The following is an 11,098-nucleotide window of genomic DNA, read 5'->3' on the forward strand; positions in this document are numbered from 1 at the left end:
GGAAGTGGTGTACAGCGAGTGTTAGGCTGGGTGTTTCACTTGTTTATCTCTCGGTGGTAAAGGTTCACATTTTATGTTTGGCAGACAAGTGGACCCCTGGTTTTGGAAATATTTTTTAGGCTTCGGATGTCAACTTATACGCCGGAATATACGGTACAGGCATACCTCAGAATAAGAGTTTAATCCGTTCCTGGAGACGCCTCGCCTTCCGAAAACTCGCATTCCGAAGTTAATTTCCCCATAAGAAATAAAGGGAAATGAATTAATCCGTTCCTGACTACCCCAAAAAACCCACATCAAACTAAATTTTTATACCTAATTTACCTAATTCATCTAAATAAACCTACAAAACTGTGTTCCAGTTATTACTTACCTTGCTGTCGAGTGCTGTAGGCGTATGGAAGATGGTGAGGAGGGGGGGGGAGGAGGAGAGGAGTTACTGTTTGGAAGGGGAGTCCCCTTCCATAATCACATCACATAACCCCATGCCTTGTAACACTATGGATACCACTTCTCTTTCTAAATTTTTCAAACCAGCCCCTGCTTGCCTTAAACTCTTTCTTATCTGCATCACTCGTTGCAGGGGTATTCTTTAGAAGGTCTTCGTGCAACACCCTGGCTTTCTCACAAATAATGGCCTCTGAAACACTATCACCCCTCAACTCCTTGTCGTGTATCCAAATTAATAACAACTTTTCCACTTCTTCAAGTATTTGTGGTCTTTGTGCCGTTAATGTTCTTACTCCTTTTGCCACTTTAGCACCCATAATCTTATTTTTCTTCTTAAGTATAGTGCATATTGTTGATGTGGCTTTGTTGTACTGCCTACAAAGTTCAACAACACGTGTACCGTTCTCATGCTTCCGAATGATCTCTTGTTTCTCCTCTATTGTCATCCTCACATGAGCTTTCTGGCCTTTATCCTTACCACTGGCTTTCTTGGGACCCATGGTGAGATATATAATAACAAATTGTATAGACAAATCACCAAAAATCCAACAAAACACTGAAAATCCGCGAGAAGAATTGATGTGGGGGTAGTCACTGAGTGCGAGACAATGGTAAACTGAGGGGCGGAGGGGCGACGATCGCCGAACCACCACGCGCTAGGTCGGCCTGTACGCGTATCAACAAACTCGCGTCCCGAAGTAACCCTCGCCTTCTGAGACAAATTTTTGGAGTAAATACTGCTCGCCTTCCGAAAACCTCGCATACAGGGACAATCGCATTCCGAGGTACCACTGTACTTAAATTTTGTCTTTTTATTGAACCGATTCCATATTATTTACTCATTCATTCCCTTTTTCTTTTCAGCCAATTCTTTCAGTAAAAGAATTACACTTGCCGTGCCAGCATTCAATATCATGTAGAATGTGAGTGGCAGAAGTTCTTGATTTGTCATTAGTGATTGTCACCGGTAGCAGAAATACAAATACACTGGCAACCCTCTGTATCTTGCAGCTCACCCCAACTACTTGGCTGTTACATGCACAGCCTCAACAAACTGGTTGCTACTTGCACAGCCTCAATGACCTACCCATTATGGCATCAGCTCATCTCAATAAACTGGCTTACAGCTCATCTCAATAATCTGGCTACTATTTACTCAGCCTCAACATTCTGTAGACATGGCTCCCTTAACTTGTTCAGATATTGTAATGCACCAATCTCGCCCTTTGCAGTAAACACTTCAACAATAGAATAACATATTTAGATTTTAACTACAAATTTTGTAAATATCTTTTAAACATTAAAAGTGGCAAATGATACAGCTGGTTTATGTATTCCAGGTGTTTAACAGTTTCCTTTGGGAAAGCTTTTTTATCATTATACAAATATAGTAAGGAATGTAAGTACTGTAAATTTGTTGTGTGTACTCAATTTCTCAGTTTTATGCACTGTTCTATAGAAAAATCATATATAATTTCTATACATGTTAGTGGCTTTGCAAGAATGTAAATTCATTTGATCATAGTTGTATGACCCAGTATTACCTTCTTTTGAGTGTTTTAAACATAAAAAATTCATTACTCTTCCTTGTCATTGTTAGTCATCTATACACTTTATGTACCAAGATATTAGTTTATATATATTATTTTATATTGATACTCACCTTGCTTCCAAATATTTCAGTAACATTTACCATCAGTATGCTAATGTGTGTAAAAATTTACCATTAATGTACTACAGTTCATGACAGTTTACCATTAGTATCTCAGTGTTTGTGAAACTTTATTGTTAGTATCCTGCAGTGTGGCACTTTATAAAGATACAGTTCTGCTTTTAACAATAATGCAGTAATACTTTTAAAATTTATATCATTATTGGTAACTTTTACCTGTTGTTATTGAGGAAGGAACCCATTTTGTATTATCATTGTAAAATTCTGTTCATTAATTTTGAATGTGTTAAATGTTAAATTATGTGAGCAGTTAACTCCTGGCTCTTGAGCTGGCATGTTCTTAGATACCAGTACAGTATTGTACTTATCTGAGTAGAAATACGTTTTTTATTTTAGCAAATTAGATTCCGAGCTCAATAATTTTAATGTAATGCAAATTTAAATTATGTTTATACACTTAAATTAAAAAAAAATTATGGCAACATTTGTTTTCCCCGAGTAATTTTATGCCTTATTAATTCTGTACAATACAGTTTTGGTGTGTGTGTATTTACAGTGCATAATGAGCAAACAATCATCTTTTTTCTTTCTGAATTATATCTAGGATCTCTTAATACTGTATTTTGTAATAGTGCCACACTGACTGCTTTTTCATAATTACTTATTCTCATGGCATAAAATTCTTGTTGCTTGTTGGTTGGGGAGCATGTATCTGGACAATATAGGAAAAAGGATAGTTCAATATATTGAAAATATTCACTGAAGTACCTGTCCATTCTTGTTAACATCAGAGATCCAGTTGTACCACGCACTAATGAATTAATAACAATATTATCTTGGTTACTTTGATGCTACTTTATAAATGCCCCTTGTGAGTTATATTAATTTTAATAATAGTTCATTGTGTCTTGGGACAGGCAGCCAGTGTATATATATACATGTTAGGCTTATATCAAGGTTCCTCCCCCCCCCCCAAGAGTCAAATTACTGAACCTCCCCAGAATACAACTCTACAACAAGCTGACTAACATATGGGTACCTATTTACTACTAGGTGAACAGGTGCATTAGGGGATAAAAAACACTCCCAACCATTTCTGTCCTGCCTGAGATTCAAACCCAGAATTTCCAATTGAGAATAAAGAATAAACCCAACTGTACTAACAGGACCCTGAATAATTTAGTCTATTCAAACAAAGGGCTTCCTCTGCATTGCTCACTGTTGAATCTTGTACAAAGTTCACACTTAGGCCATTCTTGGGTCTAATTCAGTAAAGTTCATAATATTTAAACAAAAATATGAAAAGTAATCCTTAAGAAAAATAATTCAAAAGGTTGTGAAACCATTAGTATTACAATATCTTTAAAGAAATTCACAAACTGTAATGCATTATTATAAAAAATTAACCACAAATAATGTTTAGTTCATCAAAGAGATAGGCTGTATCACTAGCTGTGAGTATTAAACTGGTTTAATACCTTTGCCTTAAACATCATTCTCATTAAACCTTTGATGTTTCACATTAGAGAGAAACCATATCAGTATTGAGTCATTTGGAAAATTTTCATATACATTAATTAAAATAAAACAGTTCATGAAAAAATGAATACATATCAGTGTTCAGTTTGCCTAAAAGGCTTTCCATGCAAGTCAAAACTAGTACGTCATATGAGAGTTCATGCAGGAGAGAAACCAAATCAGTATTCAGTGTGTGTAAAAGATTTTAGCATAAAGTCAAATCTAATACAGCATATGACAGTTCATTCAGGAGAGAAGCAGTATCAGTGTTCAGAGTGTCTAAAAGGTTTTAAACACAAGTCATCTCTAATGTACCATATGAAAGTTCATTCAGGAGAGAAACCTTACCAGTGTTCAGTGTGCCTAAACAGTTTTGTAAAAAAGTCACGTCTAGTATATCATATGAAAGTTCATACAGGGGAGAAACAGTATCAGTGTTCAGAGTGTATAAAAGTTTTTTCACGAAACTCAAATCTAGTACTACACATGAGAGTTCACACTGGTCAAAAACCATATCAGTGTCCAGAGTGTCTAAAATGCTTTACTAGAAGGTCAAGTCGAGCACGTCACTTGAGAGTTCATTTGGGAAAGAAACCATATCAGTGTTCAGAATGCCTAAAAGGCTTTCCACAGAAGTCAAATCTAGTATGCCATTTGAGAATTCATTCAGGAGAGAAACCATATCAGTGTTCAGAGTGTTTAAAAAGCTTTACACAAAAGTCAAATCTAATAATGCACATGAGAGTTCACACTGGTCAGAAACCATATCAATGTTCAGTGTGTCAGAAATTCTTTACATACAAGTCAAATCTAGTACAGCATATGAGAGTTCATTCAAAAGAGAAACTGTGATTTTTGTTACTTATGAGTTAGGATCATAGTAAAGGTATACTGTATTACCCAATGTAATACCTGTACTGGTACATCTAGGTTCATGAATAAATGAGATTAACTGTATATGTTAAGGTAAATATGTGTTCAGTCATTTGTAGATTCAAGAGCATCTAGTGTTGCAAGGCAGCTAACTCCTGGCCTGACCCTCAAGGCCTAGGCTCTTGTACACTGCCCTTAGGCAGGTGTCGGTGCCTTCTGCTCCTTCATGCTGTGATGGTGGATGAACGAATTACATCCATGTGGCCTTGTCACCTAAGTATTCCCCATGCATGGAGACTCGTGTATTCTGCATTGTTCCTTCATTTAGTTGTTGAGCTTACCCAGCTGCTGTGGCTCCTGGGGGTCAACACAATTTTCTGGGGATAGCCCCGTCGGCTCCTCGGAGCTATCCAGGTTGATATGGAATTATTAGCTTTCTGGCATCATTCAAAGTGCATAGAGGTCTTGCCTACCAGGGACCACGAGCCAGAACCTGGCCCTCCTTCCGAGAGGCACGAGGAGCAATGGCCTATAGAAACCATGTGGTTGGGAGCATTCTATGTTTGCCATTGACCGGGTCGGCACTCAGAAAGGTAGGCGCCCCAAAACAAACCCCTACTCTGGTGAAAATATTGCTACCAAAAGCTGAACGAGTGGACAGAACTCTCCAAACAAAAATTAACAAACGAGCATGACGTCATCATGTTGCCGCGCCGCTGTCTGCCCACCCGCCCTGGGAAGGGGAAGGGGAAGCCCCAGACTGTTGCGCCAGCGCTCCAACCTCAGTTCTTGGCTGATGTGATACTGGCAGGTAATGTGCCTCTGGCTCCTGCTTTGGTCACAGATTCTCTGCCTTGTGGTGTGGTCTGTCTCTACAGGTGTGTGAGAGCCAGGAGTAATATTCTACAGTACTTGGGCTGCATTCCCCTAGGGTCTCCTTCCCTAGGTGCCCAGTAAGTACTGCTGGGGCTTGGGACCACTTTCTACAAGTCGCCCTAGGATCTACCTCCCTGTCTTTTACTGCTCGGTAATAGGCCGCCCTTGGAGTCAGCTGGGTTTTTTTGTTGCCCTTGTTTGCCTTGGTAGGGGGTAGTTTTCGTCACTGGTAGGGGTACGGGGTACTGCACAGATAGTTTTCACCTATTATAGCGGATGGCTGGGTACGTTGTCCTCTTGCAGGGTTTTTCTTTTGTTTTTGTTTCCTGTCTGGTGGGGAAGTCTGCCTATAGTTGATTGCCTGCATCTATATTTAGGGCTTGTATATCCGTATCTGTCTTCTTGGTGGTACCTTCCCTCCCCCCCATCCCTGCTAGGCCCCAGTGAATGGACATGTCCTGGGGGTTCAGCTTTTAGTAGTTTACTCAGTAGTCTTGGGCGCCAGTTTGCAGTACCCTGCCTGGGCTTCTTTTAGCATGAAACCAAGGCTAAGGGCCCTGGGAAACCCCGCAGGGGCTCTGTGGTTCGATGGGTGTGACCCTCAAGTCTCCTCTCGCTTCGTGCGAGGTTAATGGTTGTTTCAGGGTGTTCCCCATGTTTTAGGGTGACAATCACCGGTTGTGCTTCCGCCATGCTGCCTGTCGGGTCGGTGTTTCTTTTAACCCAGAGTCAAAAGAAACTCTTTTTGCGACGTTTGTTTTTTTGTGAGTGCTCCAGTTCACCCAAGCTACTGAACATGATACGAGAGTGCAGGCAGCAGAGGCGTTGCATGCTTGATTTAAGTTGCTGCAATGCGATAGGTTTGTTGTGTCCCCCGGATGCTCCGAGACTGCCCCGTTCTGGTTATAGGGACCCGGACTTTGGGGTGAGAGTCACTTCGACTTTGGTTCCGTCTGCCCCTCCTTGTCCTTTCCCTTTGGTTGTTCATCCGTTCATCTCCCCTTTGCTTCCGGCTCCGAAACGTCGAGTTTCGGAGTCGGGGCAAGTTTTTGAGACTGGCGGTCTCGGGAGAGTCCCCTTCCGGGGTGGCAGCGGAGGCATTCGAGCCTAGTCCTCCAGCTGGAGCTTGTGGGTCTGACCAATGGGCCCCCTTCATTCCTGCTTCCTGCCTTTTAGAGGGGGGGGGGGGGTTGGAGGAAGGCTCAACCCCCCGGGTCCTCGGGGTGAGGTTGGGGTTGACTTGGGGGGGCCTTGGGCCCTGTTGGACCTTACCTGGGTTTTTGTACCCTTGGAGTGGGACTTAGTTGTTACAAAGAAAGGGGGGTTCTCTTTAGCTCCCTCCTCGTACAAATTGGATTTGGCGTCTATCCCTCCCCGGGTTCGGTTCCATGATCCTGTGGGTTCCTCAGTCCCATCCTTTTGGAGGTTTTGGCTTCCCACGTCCTGTCACATGTGATGTGGGAAGCCCTTGTAATTACCTAAGTGTAGTTACAGGATGAGAGCTACGCTCGTGGTGTCCCGTCTTCCCAGCACTCTTTGTCATATAACGCTTTGAAACTACTGACGGTCTTGGCCTCCACCACCTTCTCACTTAACTTGTTCCAACCGTCTACCACTCTATTTGCGAAGGTGAATTTTCTTATATTTCTTCGGCATCTGTGTTTAGGCTTACTTCCTGAGCTTCCCAGATTATGCTTTCGTGATGGAACCGCATTCCTTCGTGTATGGATCTTCGTGTCCATACTGGGATCGTTATGAGGTTCCAATGTCATCCAGGTTAGCAGACTGCCCGCTCTTCTTGTTGGAGGCTTGGCATACATTCTGTCGGTCCCGCACGCTTGAGTGGAGGGAGGATCAGATGCCGTTGCAGGTTTTCCTGGGGGGCGAATTTGATCATCTCAATGCATGTTTGCTCCTCCCTGCCCTTCTGCAGGATGTTGATGTGATGCAACTTTATGTGCAGGTTTCTTCCCTTTTGGCTGCATTAATTACGGAAAATTTGCGTACACGTGGCCTGCTGGCTTTGGCCCTGCGTTTCTTCTCCCTCCTCGAGCTGTCCTTGGATTGGCTTGAGTTGGATGTGGAGGAACATGGGGCTGCCTCTGGGTCAGGTGCGTCGTCTGTATTGTTGAAGCTGCTCGCGCTGCTCCTGCGGGGTGTGGTTTTGCGGTTTTTTGCTTCTCAACTAGTGTGTCGACAAACGGTGCTCACTTCGTACTTGAAATCCGCTCTTAGGTTGTCTTCACCTTTTTGTCCGTTGCTGTTTGCAGAGTCTGCGGTTGAGCGGTATCTGCAGGCAGCTTCAGTCAGTTGCCGTCCAATGTTGGACGGGGTTCTTCCCATCGTAGTAGGCCAATGGTGCCAGATTTGGCACAGGCGCAGCCTTCATTACTGTCTTTTTCTGGTCGGCATGGGGATCACCCTGTGTGCCGCTTAGGTTCTTGTAAGGTGCATCAGCCCATTCACGGTTCATCTCATTGACTAGGCGATGGAGGGGAGGCTCGCGCTGTTTGCTTGCGCCTGGTCCCACGATTTGTGGGCCTTTCGGGTCGTTTCATGCAGCCTGCGGTGGCATTGGGTGGCTTCACCTCCTTTGCGGAGTTCTGGGCTAGCGGGGCAGGCCTCTAATGTGCTCTGTCGAGTCATCTCGGAGAGGGTTCACTTGGGCGTGGTCGAAATGACCTCGTATCTCAGGTGAGTTTTCCTGTTTCCAGTCCCGAAACGGGTCTGCGCGGACTTCCGGTTTGTTCTGGACTTGTCTCGTCTGAACCTGAGAGTTTATTGCCCCCTCCTTTCGGATGACTACTATGTCCCAGGTCTGTCTTCTGTTGGAGCCAGATGCTTGGATGGTGTCCCTGGATCTCAAGGACGTGTATTGGCACGTCCCGATTCATTCGAGGATCAGGGACTGGCTCGGTTTTGTTGTGGGGTGTCAGGGTAACTGCTTTCGTTGCCTTTTGGTTTGAATCTGGCGCCTTGGGTTTTCACATGCCTTAGTCGGGTCATGGTGGCCCGCCTGCATCTGTTAGACGTTCAGGTTCTGGCCTACCTTGATAACTGGCTGGTTTGGGCTCCCAGCCAGTCCGTTTGTCTGCTCGCCAGGGATTTGGTTCTTTCCCAGCTTGCCAGGTTCGGGTTCTTGGTGAACTGGTAGAAGTCCCATCTGGTTCCCTCTCAGGTTCAGTCTTGGCTGGGTCTTGTGTGGGATACTTGGACTGCGTCCTTGTCTCTTCCTCTGGTGGCTCTGCTTTGCCTGCGTTCCCATCTTTGTTTCTGAGGGGCTGCCGGGGTCACACGGCGGTTGCTCGAGGGTTTGCATGGGAGCCTGAACTTAGCCATGATGGTCTACCCGCCGAGTCAGGTGTGGCTTCACCAGCTGTTCTGGTTCCTTCGGGGATGTCTCTTTCACCTCTCTTGCGACCGCTGGGTTCGGCCTATGGGGCTTTGCGTTGGTTGCTGCGTCGCCAGCTTCCTCTTCGGGCTTTTCAGGGTTCAGTACCTTGGCGCCTACCCAAGCCCTCGCTCAATGTGTTCACGGATGCGTCGTCTCTTGGCTGGGGCTTTGAGACTAGTGCTAACCAGGCCGGCCAGGGATGGTGGGGTCCGTCCTTCTGTCGGGCTCACAGCACGGTGCGGGAGTTCACGGCTGTGTGGCTGTCACTCCGGAGGATTCGGGTCGCTCGCGGATCAACGATCTGGTTCCATTCAGATTGTTCCTCGGTGGTTCATTGCCTGAACCGAGGGGATTCGATGCGGTCCTTGGCTCTTTGGGGCTGGTCACTTTGGGTCTGCTGAATTCTTGGGGTTTGGCTCTCGTGGCGGTTCACGTTCAGGGGGTGTCCAATGTCCTGGCGGATGGCCTATCTCAGTTAATATCCCTGTCCACTGAATGGACGTTCGACACCAACTCGTTCAGTTGGCTCTGCCAGACATTTGGGCCTCCGGAAGTGGATATCTTTGCGTCAATGTGGTCGAGGTGTGTGTCTGGTATATGTGATGCCCTTTCCCAACTGTGAGGCTGTCGGGGTCAACGCTTTCAGGCGGGACTGGGCGAGGTGGAGTTTCCTGTACAGTATCCACTTGATTTAATGGCCTCTTATTTACCTATCTACCGATTCCATCAACCGGTTTGGAAGACCGGTATCTGGAGCCTCGTATACCGGTCTGATGGTCGATATAGTTGTAGATCAATATTTAGTTTGTTTTGGCATCGGCGGGCCTTCACATGGTTTTTCCTATCACTGTGTAGATGTACTTCGGTCACTGATAGGGTTATCTTGTTCTTCCAATCGTGGTTGTTTAACCCCTTAGACCGCGCATATTACTGCAAATATTGGGGCATAGTAGCGAAAAATAATAGAATTATGTAAAAATAACTTAAAAATGTTAAACAAATTTCCAACTTATTGGCTTCAGTGTCATGAAACTTTCATCATAATATTTTCAGAAATTGATTTTAGACAAATTTTTTGAAAAATAAGTACATTTTATTGATAAGAACAGCTCCTAATAACTGGAACTGAAGGATTATATCCACACAGTGGATATAATCCACATAAATAAAAGTGGACATATCCACAAAGTGGATGTGCAGTTGGAGCCTTTATATCATTGCTGAGTAATACATAATAATACAAATAATAATATATAACAAAATAGATCATATTAACATAGTTATTCATCATATAAATACATTGTCCACTATTAATATATGTTACTTTCATTAATGTCCCAAAAATATTTGTTTTCCTTTTTTTAAGATTATATTTTTTTTCTCCTTTGTTTATTATCTGATTTTGTTGTAACCTTTACATCCTGGAAAATGCATATGTTTTCATAACTATGTGAAGATAGAATGAAATGGGTCAACAAATAAATCAGTCACAACTTACAAAACTTGGGACTTTTAATTTTTTGGCTGATTTTTTTCTCTGATTTCAAACTATTTTCTTTGTCTCTTTAGATTGTTTTGATGATAAAGGACCATATTAGGGCTTTTTCACTTATATAAAGTATACCCTAAATATATCCCCTAAATCATTATAATTATTATAATTATCCCTATAGTGTTGTAACACCATAACGGTGTTTTGTAGTTAATTTGTATATACAACGAGAGTTAGCTAGGCAAGATTTTGAGAAGCAACAGTCTCTTGGTCCGTAGCCATTAAGAAAGTCACACCTAGAAGTGTTAATGACGACAAACTGACCCGTGGTCAGGTCATGTGATCTGACCTGGCATCTGCTAATCTGAAATTGTAGCCGGGTGGGTCTTTCAAACAAGCCGCCGTTTAAAGGTGTGGCTTGGTAAAGGGCCTGAGGCTATCTGCTTGTGGGCAGAGTTAGCTACTAGGTTCCCAATAAATACCCAGGGAACTGTAGATTAGAGAGGAGAGGATACAGCACAACAGGAGCAGAGCAGTGAACAGCCGTCAGTCCAGGCTGTCCGGTTTGATGGGGGACTCTGCCTGTCAACCCATACCACCTCCTCTCTATCCAAATTAGGCTCAGTCCTCGGTGAGTTGAACGTTAAGGTGACTTAGTCGTGGTTACTAAAGTGTTGTGTGATTATCTTGGGGTGGACAGCTGTAGGGTTCTCAAATTCTTGTGTAATGACTCACTTTGTATATTAATCTTGAATATTAAATTGAATTGCTTAAATTATGATACTTATCATGTGAAATATAATTGATGAATTTATTGTTTAAA

The 11,098-nt window shown here is 43.5% G+C and overlaps 1 long non-coding RNA gene across 1 annotated transcript in view; it reads left to right on the forward strand.

The window, feature by feature from the left end:
* The window catches only part of LOC123755722 (uncharacterized), a 64,285-nt gene extending 53,187 nt beyond the window's left edge, over positions 1–11,098 (forward strand). Inside the window, exon 2 of the long non-coding RNA XR_006772561.2 lies at positions 1,315–11,098. This is a non-coding gene — a long non-coding RNA (uncharacterized lncRNA). The remainder of the gene's footprint in view (positions 1–1,314) is intronic.

This window comes from Procambarus clarkii, chromosome 55, assembly GCF_040958095.1.
Source record: "Procambarus clarkii isolate CNS0578487 chromosome 55, FALCON_Pclarkii_2.0, whole genome shotgun sequence".
Classification (NCBI taxonomy): Eukaryota; Metazoa; Arthropoda; class Malacostraca; order Decapoda; family Cambaridae; genus Procambarus; species Procambarus clarkii.